Source organism: Stomoxys calcitrans, chromosome 1, assembly GCF_963082655.1.
Source record: "Stomoxys calcitrans chromosome 1, idStoCalc2.1, whole genome shotgun sequence".
Lineage (NCBI taxonomy): Eukaryota > Metazoa > Arthropoda > Insecta > Diptera > Muscidae > Stomoxys > Stomoxys calcitrans.
The window spans coordinates 20,742,690-20,753,739 of NC_081552.1; the positions used below are offsets into that span (position 1 = coordinate 20,742,690).

Here is an 11,050-nt window from a genome sequence, read left to right on the forward strand (position 1 = left end):
TATAGACAAAAACGGAATCTGTGCAAAGTTTTAGCTCAATAAGTAAACTTTCAAAGACTGTTGCATAATTTCAAAAGATCGACAGATGGACATGAGTAGATTGTCTTAAATATTTAAGATATGTGATATGTGTTGCAAACGAAATAAGAACAAGTAAAAAGGCGTTAAGTTCGGCCGGGCCGAACTTTGGATACCCACCACCTCGGATATATATGTGAACCACCTATCTCAAAATCCGATTTGGACCACATACTAATAAGTAAAAGTTATTGTTCAATTGTATATAACAAAATATTGGTCTTTTTAGTAGTTATATCTAAAAATAAACCGATCGGAACTATATACCACACGGATGTCGAAAAGCATAACATAAGTCAGTGTATCAAATTTCAGTGCAATCGGATTAAAAATGCGCCTTTTATGGGGCCAAGACTTTAAATCGAGAGATCGGTTTATATGGCAGCTATATGCAAATCTTGATCGATCTAGACCAAATTGCAGAAATATGTGGAGGGGCTTAACATAACTCTTTGTCCCAAATTTCGGCAACATCGGACAATAAATGCGCTTTTTATGGCCCCAAAATCTAAAACCAAGAGATCGGTCTATATGGCAGCTATATCCAAATCTGGACCGATCTGAGCCAAATTGACGGAGAATGTTGAAGGGCCTAATACAACTCACTGTCCCAAATTTTCTCAAAATCGGATAATAAATGTGGCTTTTATGGGCCTAAGACCCTAAATTGGAGAATCGGTCTATATGGCAGTTATATCCAAATCTGAACCGATCTGAGCCATATTGACGGAAGATATCGAAGGACCTAACACAACTCACTGTCCCAAATTTCAGAAAAATCGGGTAATAAATGTAGCTTTTATGGGTCTATGACCCTAAATTGCAGGATCGGGCTGTATGGCAGCTATATCCAAATCTAAACCGATCTGAGTCAAATTGACGGAGGATTTCGAAGGGCCTAAGACAACTCACTGTCCCGAATTTCAGCAAAATCGGATAATAAATGTGGCTTTTATGGGCCTAAGACCCTAAATCGGAGGATCGGTCTATATGGCAGCTATATGAAAATCTAAACCGATCTGAGCCATATTGACGGAAGATGTCGAAGGGCCTAAGACAACTCTCTGTCCCGAATTTCAGCAAAATTGGATAATAAATGTGCGGACCCTTTCCCTTACCACAATTTTCAGAAGCGCCAGATCTCGGAGATGGGTGACGCGATTTAAGCGCAATTTTGTGTGCTCTCATATAGTACCCTAAAAATAAAAATTTGGTATCCAAATTTCAGATGGGGTACCTAGGGGTGCCACCCCACCCTAAAACCTACCAAACATATATTTAGATCAATCTCGACAATATGGGACTCAAATGAAAGGTTTTAAGGATAAGAAAACGTATCTGATATCCAATTGTTGGGCCAAGTGTTAGGGGGACCACCCTAACCCCCAAAACCCCCCTAAATCGGACAGATGTACCAACCATGGTAATATGGGACTCAAATGAAAAGTATTTGCGAGTAGAATACGAAACTCGTATCCAAATATGCGACCAAGTGTTTGGGGACCGGCTCTCCACAAAAACATCGCCCAAAGGGGAGAAATTTGCGACCATAACAATATGGGGCTCAAATGAAAGGTCTTTGGGAGTAAAGCACGAATCTGGTATAAATATTCATGAAAAGTGTCTATGGGGCCACCCCACCCCCAAAAGACCACCGAAATAGGAAGTATTTTCTGACTATTGCAATGGGAGGGTTTTTAGAGTAGAACACGAATCCTATTTAGGGCCATGTGTTTGGAGAACGCCTCATCGTGTAAACTCCCCTTAAACCAATGGCAATATGGGGTTTAAATAAATGGTATTTGAGAGAAGAGCACGATGCTGATAATTTTCAGAGCCAAGTTTCTGGGGGACCACCTCACCCCCGAAAACACCCCTAAATCGAACATCACGAGAATATCGAGCTGAAATTAAGTATTTTAAGAATGGAGTACACCTTACATCTACACTTAAATTCGTAGATCAATGAAGATCATATGGGATTCAGATAAATACACTTATATTGTTAAACTGTTTGTCAAGCGAAATACTATTTTCGTAGCATGGTATTTCACTAAAAGCTCTAAAATAAATATTCAAAGGAAAATTTTGTTCCATATAAGGTAAAAGAAGGCGCAGCGGAGCGAGCCCGGTTCAGCTAGTATTTAAATATAGTTCGATCTGAACTATATTTGGGTCAGATGTTGGTAGGCCTAAAACTACTTACTGTTTTAAATTTTAGCGAAATCGGATAAAAAGTAAAGCTTTTATGGGCTTCAGACCCTTTATCGGCAGATCGGTCTATATGGCAGCTATATCTGAATATAGTCCGATCTGAACCATACTTATTTCAGATATTGGGAGGATTAAGTTAACCCACTGTTTCAAGTTTCAGCGATATTGGGCAATAAAAAAAGCTTTTATGGGCTTCAGACCCTTTATCGGCAGATCGGTCTATATGGCAGCTATATCTGAATATAGTCCGATCTGAACCATTTTTGCATCAGATGTCGGGAGGCCTAAAACAACTCACTGTTAAAAATTTCAGCAAAATCGGATGAAAAATGAAGTTGTTATGGGCATTGGACCCTTAATCGGAAAATCGGTCCATATAGCAGCTATATCCAAATATGGTCCGATTTGGTCTGTTCAGGAACTTAATCAGTGTACATCAGAAAGACGTATCTGTGCCAAATATCTCAATTTTTGAAGGCTGTAGAGTTATTACAATAGACGGACGGACAGACACACGGACATCGTTAAATCGTCTTAGAATTTTACGACGATCCGAAATATATATACTTTGTAGGGTCGGTAATTGATATTTCGATGTTTTGCAAACGGAATGACTTAATGAATATACCCCCTTTCCTTCGGTGGTGGGTATAAAAAAGGATCATAGATTCTAAAAAACCCAATATAAATAGCAAATAAAGGAACATTTTTTTCTTCTTCTTCTTATTCTTCACTCTTTACACTAAATTTAAAGTAATTGTTTGATGTATCTCTTGTGTATGTATGTGTATATGTGTGCCTGTCCTTTTTTATGTGTTTGAATGAGAGTGCCTTTGTCCTTGTGCATTTTGTCCTTTCTTATTATGTTTTCATGCCATTAACCTCGTTTCAAGTACTTCTTAGTTTTTAATTAGTTTTCTTAAATATTTTAATAGTTTAATTAAAAGGGCCCTGGAGAATCTCTGAGTGCTCATGTGTATTTGTGTGGGAAGGCAGCTCACGTACGCATACACATCCCAAACAAAAAAGGTTCTGGCATATGAGTGTTATTAAACCCTAATCAAATATTAATCATATGCAGGATAGACATGTTTACGGTTTTTTTTTTTTTTTTTGTTAAATGGTTGCATTATACCAACTGGCCTGTTTGTATTTTTTTTTTTTTTTTTAATTTTTAAATAATAACTCCTAATAAATATTTATATAGGAGAATATAGGAATGTATGTTAAAGGGTTAATAATAACTTTTTTTATATTTGGAAACCAGAAAAGGTTTGCATTTTAAATCTAGTTTTGTACCTGAAAAACTATTGTAGAAATCTTGCAAAAGGGGTGGCGAATACTTATCATAATTTACATGCATATGTTGATCATATGTATGGGTGTACATTAAAACTTTCATGGAAGTATGTGCAAGTATTTTAGTAAAGAATTTTACTACGTTCAATTTTTAATTGATAAAAATATATTTGTTACAATATTAAAATAATTGTTGTTTTTTAAATAATTTTTTAAAATTGTTGTTTTTTTAAAAAAAACAATATTAAAATAATTAAATAACAACAAATAAAAGCGTGCTAAGTTCGGCCGGGTCGGTTCTTGGAAAACAACCACCATGGATTCTGCTAAAAATATATACAAACAAGTAAAAAGGCGTTAAGTTCGGCCGGGCCGAACTTTGGATACCCACCACCTCGGATATATGTGTGAACCACCTTTCCTCAAAATATATCCAAATCTGGACCGAATTGACGGAGGATGTTGAAGGGCCTAATACAACTCACTGTCCCAAATTTTCTCAAAATCGGATAATAAATGTGGCTTTTATGGGCCTAAGACCCTAAATTGGAGAATCGGTCTATATGATAGCTATATCCAAATCTGAACCTATCGGAGCCATATTGACGGACGAATAGAAGGGCCTAACACAACTCACTGTCCCAAACTTCAGCAAAATCGGATAATAAATGTGGCCTTTATGGGCTTAAGACCCTAAATCTGAGGATCGGTCTATATGGCAGCTATATCAAAATCTAAACCGATCTGAGCCATATTGACGGAAGATGCCGAAGGGTTTAAGGCAACTCACTGTCTTAAATTTCATCAAAATCGGATAATAAATGTGGCTTTTATGGGCTTAAGACCCTAAATCGGAGGATCGGTCTATATGGCAGCTATATCCAAATCTGGACCGATCTAAGCCAAATTGACAGAGGATGTCGAAGGGCCTAACACAACTCACTGTCCCAAATTTCAGCAAAATCGGATAATAAATGTGGCCTTTATTGGCCTAAGACCCTAAATCGGCGGATCGGTCTATATGGGGCCTATATCAAGATATAGTCCGATATAGCCCATCTTCGAACTTAACCTGCTTATGGACAAGAAAAGAATCTGTGCAAAATTTCAGCTCAATATCTCTATTTTTGAAGACTGCAGCGTTATTTCAACAGACAGACGGACAGACGGACGGATATGTCCAGATCGTCTTAGATTTTTATGCTGATCAAGAATATATATACTTTATAGGGTCGGAAATGGATATTTCGATGTGTTGCAAACGGAATGACAAAATGAATATACCCCCATCCGTCGGTGGTGGGTATAAAAAAATTAAGTTGTGGGGTATAATTTTATTCTACATACCAAAGTTCTGTCACACCAGCAAAAATTAAAGCTTCTGGGAACCGAACAAGGATGATCGAGAGACTAGTTTACATGGGAGCTATATCAGGTTATATGGAAGTCACAACAAAACACTATATGCAAAATGTCAGCCAAATCGGACAAAAATTGCTTCTTGTAAGAAGTAAAATCGGGCGATCGGTTTATATGGGAGCTATATCATATATATAGATCGATTTAGACTGTACTTAGCACATATGTTGGAAGACATCACAAAACACTACGGACAGAATTACAGCTTCCAGGGGCTCAAGAAGGCAAATCGGGAGATCGGTTTATATGGGAGCTATATCCGGTTATATACCGATCTGGACCGCACTTGGCACAGTTGTTGGAAGTCATAAAGGAACACTTTGTGCGAAATTTCAGACAAATCGGACAAAAATTGCGACTTTCAAGTGCTCAAGAATTCAAATCTTGAGATTAGTTTATATGGGAGCTATATCTCCCATTTGCAATCCCCAACGATCTACTTCGATATTTAGTATCTGTGCAAAATTTCAAGCGGCTAGCTTTACGCTTTCAACCTCTATCATGATTGCGACAGAAGGAAAGACGGACCTACGGACATAGCTATATCGATTCAAAACGACGAGACGATCATGAATGTGTATAGTTTAAAGGGTCTTAGAGGAATATTTCGAGGTGTTACAAACGGAATGACTAGATTAGTATACCCCCTTCTATGGTCGTGGGTACAAAAAAGGTTCTAAATTGTCTTTTTGCAATATTGTTTGATATATTTTCAGCCACTTGATATAAACCTTACATCAATAACTTTGACCAGGTGAGTTCTTTCAATATAATGGGTTGCCCAAAAAGTAATTGCGGATTTTTTAAAAGAAAGTAAATGCATTTTTATTGAAACTTAGAATGAACTTTAATCAAATATACTTTTTTTCTAAAGCAAGCTAAAAGTAACAGCTGATAACTGACAGAAGAAAGAATTCAATTACAGAGTCACAAGCTGTGAAAAAATTTGTCAACGCCGACTATATGAAAAATGAGCAATTACTTTTTGGGCAACCCAATATATTATTGGGCTTATCATCACTTACATTGTTATCGTTTAGTATTCAGAAACTTCAGCACCGCTTTTCAGATATGTCTCAAATATTTGTGACTCATAATAAATTATATTCTTGGGTTTATTATATTGATGCATCATCTACCTAAAATGAAAAAAAAAGAAATTGGTGTGTTAAATTAATGCAGCTTAACATGTAATAGAAGTAAAATTCAGCAACAAGTAAATATGAGTATGGTTTCTATAAAAAGAATATACTTCTATGAACGACAACGAAGTGGGTGGCCAAAAGTACATGAGAGCTATTGGAAGAGTTGGGGGTTTAAACCGACTGTTACATATTGGTTGTATGGCCTAATGCTATACGAATGATTCCTCACTGGATGACCAAATAGAAATTGAGATTTACACTGAGAAACTGGGATTGTGTATATTGAAGAATCTACCAACCGCCGACGCACAGTAGGATAGAAACAAAAACAAGTAAAAAGTCATTAAATTCGTCCGGGCCGAACTTTGGATACCCACCACCTCGGGTATATATGTAAACCGCCTTTCATCAAAACTCGGTGAATAATTCATAACTTATGTCCCATATCAGTTATATTAAAATATGTTCCGATTTTGGTCCAAATACTAATAAATACAGTAGAAATCGGACAATAAATGCCTCTTTTATGGGCCCAAAACCTTAAATCGAGAGATCGGTATGGCAGCTATATTCAAATCTAGACCGATCTGGGCAAAATTGAAGAAGGACGTCGAAGAGCCTAACTAAACTCACTGTCTCAAATTTCAGCGACATCAGACAATAAATGCGTCTTTTATGGCCCCAAAACTTAAAACCTAGTTATCGGTCTATATGGCAGCTATATCCAAATCTGGACAGATCTGTGCGATATTGCAAAAATATGTCTAGGGGCTTAATTTAACTCACTGTCCCGAATTTCGGCGACATCGGACAATAAATGACCATTTTATGGGCCCAAAACCTTAAATCAGAAAATCAGTCTATATGGCAGCTATATCCAAATCTGAACCGATCTGGTCCAAATTGAAGACAGATGTCGAAAGGCCTAAGACAGCTCACTGTTCCAAACTTCAGCAAAATCGGATAATAAATGTGGCTTTTGTGGGCCTAAGACCCGAAATCGGAAGATCGGTCTATATGGCAGCTATATCCAAATCTGGACCGATCTGGGCCAAATTGACGAAGGATGTCGATGTGCCTAACACAATTCACTGTCTGGAATTTCATCAAAATCGGATAATAAATATGGCTTTTGTGGGCCTAAGCCCCGAAATCGGAAGATCGGTCTATATGGCAGCTATATCCAAATCTGAACCGATCTAGGCAAATTAACGGAGGAAGTCGAAGGGCCTAACACAACTCCCTGTCCCAATTTTCAGCAAAATCGCATAATATATGTGGCTTTTATGGGCTTAAGACCCTAATTCGGATGATCGGTCTATATGGCAGCTATATCCAAATCTGGACCGATCTGAGCCAAATTAACGAAGGAAGTTGAAGGGCCTAACACAACTCACTGTCCCAAATTTCAGCAAAATTGTACGATAAATGTGGCTTTTATGGGCCTAAGATCCTAAATTGGCGGATCGGTCTATATGGGGGCTATATCAAGATATAGTCCGGTATAGCCCATCTTCGAACTTAACCTGCTTATGGACAAAAAAAAAAGAATCTGTGCAAAATTTCAGCTCAATATCTCTATTTTTAAAGACTGTAGCGTGATTTCAACAGACAGACGGACGGACATGTCTAGATCGTCTTAGATTTTTACGCTGATCAAGAATATATATACTTTATAGGGTCGGAAATGGATATTTCGATGTGTTGCAAACGGAATGACAAAATGAATATACCCCCATCCTTCGGTGGTGGGTATAAAAAAAAACTAGACGGTAAAGTTTGGTTTTAATCTGCTCCAAACCACTATGGACATACCCTCAAGCCAATATTCGGCTTGCTGTAAGATCTAAATACTCTAAAGTAACCCCGAAAAAGAAAATCAAAGTTAGGAATTCCGTGTTACTTACAAAAACCTTGTTTTCCATACCACGAACCTCAGTTGGTTCATGTCTGGTATAGTGTCCCCAAATAAGCACCGGTGTCTGTTAGCCGCGAAAGCCGTGCAATGACATAGGAAATGCTCCTACGTCTCATCACCTTCTCCACATGTCGTACACATGCTATCTCTTCCAACCGATTTTGCATAAGTGAACCCGTCGTCTATGTGTCCCGCTATGATACCGAAAGCCATACTGACCTCCTTTTTACATCCTTTTAGTAATAGCCACCCCATAGGATTTTCGCCGTCCTACCGACTGTTTCGCCAATCCACAGTGTTACATGTGCGTTCGTCGTCCACGCCCTTAACTCGGACTTTGTCGATCCAAAAGGCTTTGGGCTTACCAAGTTTATTGACGGCACACAGTGTTGCCAAATCAAAAAATCTTGAAAATAACTTTGGAAATTTTAAACGGATAGAGATATGGACACGAAACATTACAATGATGAGGTGTTTTCCAATAAGTATGCAAAATTTTTGGGTAACCTAGTAGGTCCCAAGGGTGATTATTGGGGCTTGAAAGTTGGTCACCTCGAGCATGTCAAATTTTGAATTGCTTGCCAAACCGTCATTGATGGGCCGATCAGTTTAATTATTTAAAAAAAAAAATTTTCTGAAAAATCAAAACTTTCCATTTTTTTATACCCACCATCGAAGGATATATTCATTTGTCATTCCGTTTGCAACACATCGAAATATCCATTTCCGACCCCATATAATATATATATATATATATATATATATTCTTGATCAGCGTAAAAATCTAAAACGATCTAGCCATGTCCGTCCGCCTGTCTGTCACGCTAGAGTCTTCAAAAATAGAGATATTGAGCTGAAACTTTGCACAGATTCTTTTTTTGTCCATAAGCAGGTTAAGTTCGAAGATGGGCTATATCGGACTATATCTTGATATAGCCCCCATATAGACCGATCCCCCGATTTAGGGTCTTAGGCCCATAAAAGCCACATTTATTATCCGATTTTGCTGAAATTTGGGACAGTGCATTGCCTTAGGCCCCTCGACATCCTCCGTTAATATAGCACAGATTGGTTCAGATTTGGATATAGCTGCCATATAGACCGATCCTCCGATTTAGGGTCTTAGGCCCATAAAAGCCACATTTATTATCCGATTTTGCTGAAATTTGGGACAGTACATTGCCTTAGGCCCCTCGACATCCTCCGTTAATATAGCACAGATCTGTTAAGATTTGGATATAGCTGCCATATAGACCGATCCTCCGATTTAGGGTCTTAGGCCCATAAAAGCCACATTTATTATCCAATTTTGCGGAAATTTGGGACAGTGAGTTGTGTTAGACCCTTCGACATCCTCCGTCGATATGGCTCAGATCGGTCCAGATTTGGATATAGCTGCCATATAGACCGATCCTCCGATTTAGGGTCTTAAGCCCATAAAAGCCACATTTATTATCCGATTTTGCTGAAATTTGGGACAGTGAGTTGTCTTAGGCCCTTCGACATCTTTCTTCAATTTGGCCCAGATCGGTCCATATTTGGATAGAGCTGTCATATAGACCGATACGCTGATTTAGGGTCTTAGACCTATAAAAGCCACATTTATTATCCAATTTCGCTGAATTTTGGGACAGTGAGCTGTGTCAAGCCCTTCGACATCCTTCGATAATTTGGCCCGAATTGGTCCAGATTTGGTTATAGCTGCCATATAGACCGATACTCCGATTTAGGGTCTTAAGCCCATAAAAGCCACATTTATTATCCGATTTAACCAAACTTTGGGACAGTGAATTGTGTTAGGCCCTTCGACATCGTTCTTTAATTTGGCACAGATCGGTCCAGATTTGGATATAGCTGCCGTATAGACCGATCTCTCGATTTAAGGTTTTGGGCCCATAAAAGGCGCATTTATTGTTCGATTTCGCCAAAATTTGGGACAGTGAGTTGTGTTAAGCTCTTCGACATTTGTCTGCAACTTGGCCCAAATCGGTCCAGATTTCGATATTGCTGCCATATAGACCAATATCTCTATTTAAAGTCTTGGCCCCATAAAAGACGCATTTATTGTTCGATTTTTGACACAGTGAGTGTTAGGCTTTTCGACATCCGTGACGTATATTGTTCAGATCGGATTGTTTTTAGATATAGTTAATAAAATGAACAATATTTTGTTATACACAATTGAACAATGACTTGTACTTATTAGTATTTGGTCCAAATCGGAACATATTTCTATATAACTGCTATGGAACATAAGGTATGTATTTTTCAGCGGGTGTTGATGAAAGGTGGTTTACGTATATACCAGAGGTGGTGGGTATCTAAAGTTCGGCCCGGCCGAACCTAACGCCTTTTTACTTGTTTTTTTTTTTTCTGTAAACAAGTAAAAGTTCGAACCGTATGTACCCTCCACCATGGATCGCATTTGCCAAGTTCTTTGAATTAATTTGTCAAACATATATAGGCTATATCAAGTTATTAACAGATATGGGTCGTACTTTTCATGCAGAACAAAATATAGAAAAATATAACCTCCAAAGTTTCAGGCATATTGAGTAATAATTGTGCCCTCAAGAAGCTTAGATAGTCAAATTGGGAGATCGGTTTATACGACAGCTAAATCAGATCATGAACCAATTTGGAAAGTCATACTAAAACGATATATGCAAAATTTCAGCCACATTGGTTAAAAATTGCGCCCTCTAGAAGCTCAGGAAGTCTAATCGGGAGATTGGTTTATGTGACAGCTATATCATGTTATGGTCTTATTTAGACCGTACTTGACGCAGTTGTTGGAAGCCATACCAAAACCATTTGTGGAAAATAACAGCCAAATCGGATAAGAATTGCGCCCTCTGAAGCTCAAGAAGTCTAATCAGAATATCGGTTCATGGCAGTTTATATGGCACAGTTGTTGAAAGTCATAAGAAAATACCTTATGCAAACTTTTAGCGAAATCGGAAAGGAATCGCGCCCT

The 11,050-nt window shown here is 38.1% G+C and overlaps 1 protein-coding gene across 3 annotated transcripts in view; it reads right to left on the bottom strand.

The window, feature by feature from the left end:
• Window positions 1-6,122, bottom strand: part of LOC106084651 (whirlin) — a 255,495-nt gene extending 249,373 nt beyond the window's left edge. For all 3 annotated transcript variants that reach the window (XM_059360094.1, XM_059360095.1, XM_013248507.2), the window contains exon 1: window positions 6,036-6,122. The gene's annotated coding sequence lies outside the window, so the exon portion shown is untranslated. The remainder of the gene's footprint in view (window positions 1-6,035) is intronic.
• Between the last annotated feature and the right edge of the window lie 4,928 nt (window positions 6,123-11,050).